Source organism: Hipposideros armiger, unplaced genomic scaffold, assembly GCF_001890085.2.
Source record: "Hipposideros armiger isolate ML-2016 unplaced genomic scaffold, ASM189008v1 scaffold_694, whole genome shotgun sequence".
NCBI classification, from domain to species: domain Eukaryota; kingdom Metazoa; phylum Chordata; class Mammalia; order Chiroptera; family Hipposideridae; genus Hipposideros; species Hipposideros armiger.
This window is the reverse complement of record NW_017732044.1, coordinates 854,262-858,534: the sequence shown is the minus strand read 5'-3', so window position 1 is coordinate 858,534 and position 4,273 is coordinate 854,262.

Below are 4,273 nucleotides of genomic sequence, written 5' to 3'. Positions count from 1 at the left end.
TGTTTTGATTGTTGCTTTATTTTTAAAGCAAAACACAGGGGCTAGAATGTGGTAAATGCTCTCTATCTGTTGGACTTTCTCTATTTCTACATTTCTTAAATTATATTTCTAATTCATAGTCTCTTTCCCCATCTCCCCCTCAGCTGATGCTGAATTCTGAATAATTTCTTTAGATCTACCCTCCAGTTTACTTATTTTCTCTTCACCCGTGTCAAATAGGCTGTTTAACATATTCATTGAGTTCATATTTTCAACTATCATGTTTTCACTTCTGAAAGTTCTATTTGATTCTTTTAAAAACCTGCCTTGTTAATTCTGATGGTTCCTTCGTTATATTCTCAATTTGTTTTCTTTCTCTTTGAACACATTAAGTACATTTATTTTGTATTCTGTCCCTGATAAACCTATCAGATCTGGTTCTGCAACTTGTGGTTCATCATTCATGGTGATTCTCATTCCTAATGGCTTATTTTGTGTTTGTTTATTGATTTGCATTAAAAGCTCATGATCCTTGGGTATTTACTGGGAAAAATTCTTCGATATCTGGATTTAAATTGTATTCTCCAGAGATTTTTTTTTCTTTTGTTATATATGTAATATAAATTTTTTGCCTGAAACACATAGGTGGTTAGAAATTCTCAGGGAATATTTTACCTTGTTTTCTGCCCTTCTAGAGCCATGGCCAAGGCCGACACATATCTTTGCCCTCTTCCTCTTTTCTTCCTCTAACTTAGCCATGGAAGCTGTTCCCCTTTGGGGATCCAGTATCATGAGTTAATAATGGCTCCAAACTCCCAAACTTCTTGAGTCTCAGGCTTTATCTCTTACATCTTGCATAGACAGCCCAATTAAACCCTGACTCTGAGCCGAAGGAAATCCACTAGTTCCCCAAGGGCAAAGCCAAGTTCAGTGCTTGTGCTCTCATCTGGATTCTTACTTTTTTTTTTTAAGATTATTGCATCTGCTTTTCCAGCTTACATTCTAAGAAAACTACTTTTTTAAAAAGATTTTACTGGGGAATTGGGGGAGGGAACAGCATTGGGGAATCGGGGAAGGGAAACAGACAAGTTGCTGTCCTTTTGTTCTTCAGTCTAGTTGTGGAGGATGTCGCTTCACTGGCCCGTGTTGGTATTGTAATCATTGTACTCTTCCCGGCTGAGGCAGATCAGTCACCGGCCATTGGACCACTGCTCACAGCGCCTCACAGCAGCTCACGACAGCTCACAGCAGCTTACTCTGGCTGCCGACCACTCACGGTAGCTTATGGCAGCCTACTGCAGCCCCACTGCAGCCTACGCTGTTGCTGGCCACTCACGGCAGCCCAGCTGCAGGTCGAGCTGGTCGAGCTGTTGTTCACCATCTTTGCTATAGAAGGCACAACGTCACTGGCCCATGTGGGATCCAAACTGTTGGCCCTGCTGCTCAAAGCTCATGCTCCCAAGCCAACTCTTAACCAATGAGCCACTTGGCTGGCCCCTGGATTCTTACTTTTTTATCTTTTTTCTTTTGCTCTCATAGGAATTCACTTAATTTCCCCCAGCTCAAACATTAACAAATAAACGACTTTTGTACTTTTTCCTGAATTCTTGGTTTTGTCAATTCAGGAGAGATTTTTATGAATATAAAGTTTATAAGATTACTGGAAATAGCTGACCTTAATAAATACTTATTGGATGATGAATAAATGAATAAGCTAATTTCTACTCTAATGAACAGAGATAATTCTTTCTCACTCTTTCATTGCTGCGCTATTGCTAGCACGTCTGCTAAACTGTTACTCGAGAAGGGGAAATGCAGTGGGTAAAACATTATACATATGAAAAAGAAATGCCTATTTTCTTCATAAAAATAAACTTCATAAACATCATCTAAATATGGAGCTGGAAGGAGATTTTCTGAGTGGTGAGGTGCAACTGGACCAAGTAATCCAGACCTATACTAGAAATGTCTTTGGCCATTTCCCTTGAGTACTTTTCCTGGTATCCACTCACTAGCATGGAAGCTCTAGAGGGCTTCTGCTTCACCTCAACATTGGATAAATGGCCATAAACTTGCTTCTCTGTGGTGTACCTTGAGACAAGGTCAGAAGGTTCCAATATGACTGTTCTGAAGGCTAAGGGGTGGCAAAAGAAAAATAAGAGTTGGGGGAGAGAGAGAGAGAAAGAGAGAGAGAGAAAGATGAATTGAACCTTGGAAGTCATATAGCATCACATCTGCCATACTCTATTGTTTGGAGAAATCCCAAGTTCCTACCTAGATACAAATAAGGGAAATAGGCCCCATCTCTTTATTGGAGGAGTATCAGTCACATTGTACCAAGAGAACGTTGAATGTAAGGGATGTGTGTGTGTGCGCGTGTGTGTGTGTGTGTGTGTGGTCATCTTTGGGAAACAATAATCTGCCACACACATGCACATAGTGTAGTTGTTATAAACTTAATATTACAATTGTGCCAGGCACTCTGTAGTTCCTCCATATGTATTCATTCTTTTCCTCTTGATTTCCTCTCTTTATATAAGAAAAGGGGTATTATTTTAAGAGGCATAAGATAGACAAGAAATAAAAATGGTGTTTATTTGCATCCACTACCATATTGAACTGTTAGGTTAGCAGATCCCCATTTTACAAATCAGGGAATTATTGCTCATAAGTGTTTAGTAATTTTAGTGTTAAAGTAAAAGTAGTGTGGCAAAGTGATTTTTTAAAATATTAACTTGTTTTTGCTCTTTATGTTTTAAGTAAACATTTAATTTAAGTGTAACGTAGGGATATAGCTCAATGAATTTTTACAAATTGCACGCATCCATGGAACCAGCACCCACAGCAGAAACAGAACATTATGAGCAACCCTGAAGACCCTTCATATTCCTTTCTAGTCACTAGCTCTGACTGCCTAACTACAAATAACTGCTATCAGCCTTCTAACCCCAAAGGTTAGTTTCCTTGTTTTTGAACTTCATATAAATGAAATCATGAAATTATGCACTCTTTTGTGCTTGGCTTCTTTTGCTCTGTAATAGATTTTTGATATTTATCTATGTTATTAACTTTCATAGCTATATAGAATTCTACTTTATTAACATCCTACAACTTATTATCCAGTCTATAGTTGATTCACATGTGGGTTGTTTTCAGGTTAGGCTATTATGTATAATGGTGCTATGAACCATCTTGAAATGTCTTTAGGTAGACACGTGTGCTTACTTTTATTGAGTATATATATATATATATATATATATATATATATTGACCCAGCAATTTTATTTATATATATGCTCAAGTTTGTTAACTATTACTAATCAATTTATTATATCAGATACAGTGATATACAACAATGTTGCACTATTGTACCAGTGGTTACAATGCAAAATTGTACCAATATTCCTTGTACCAATGCAATTCCTTTCCCTTTATTCATCTTTCACTTATTTTAGGCAGGCATCTAGGCTATGTAATTCTTTGCTTTAGGGTTTTTTGGCTAGGTATAAACCAGAAACAGCTTTCAGTTAATGCCCTTACTTTTTTTGAAGCCTAAGTTTTCTGAAGAGATAGTATTGGTTGGCCAGGAAAAGTAAGTTCAGTTAATGAGGACTTTGAGAGCAAAGAAGGTAAAATACAGAGAAAGGCTCCCTTGGTCAGAACAGGGATGGAGGTCAGTGGGTCTAGCAGACAGCAGGGGCCAGACAACCTGAATAGCTACTTATGTTTATTTTAGTAAGGTGACTATATCATTTGTTATCCAATTCCAGACACTTTTGAAATTGATAGGGTATGCTACTAATAATTACACAGCGATAATGGATGTAAGTCAGGACTTTTCCAGGCAAACTACGATTATTTTAGGCAGCCTCAAGTAGGAAGTTATAAATGCAGTTGCTCACATGTCTCTGAATGTTTCTTAGAATATTCATGTAGCAGATAATGTAGCAGCTTTGTCACTGGAGAATGACAGGATTAAAACCTTTAGGTACATCTCCCACTATACCTTAAGCCTGCACACGTCTATAGAGTAACTTCATGCAGGTGAGTATGTGTGTTTCTTCGCATATTGATGTGATATTTTAATCTTCTTATGTATAGCAAAGGCCTGTCTGTGGCCCTTAATAGAGTTGAAGGCAGGTGGCGTTGGTGGTAGTGGTGTGGCGTCTCCACTGTTCTGAGCAGCTCATAGTGCTAGAAAGATGTTGTCAGGGGTGCTCTCTGGAACAGCTACAACTCTGATCTAACTTTTTTGGAGGGTATTAGTCTCAAAACTCCCTTTGAAAATTTGGGA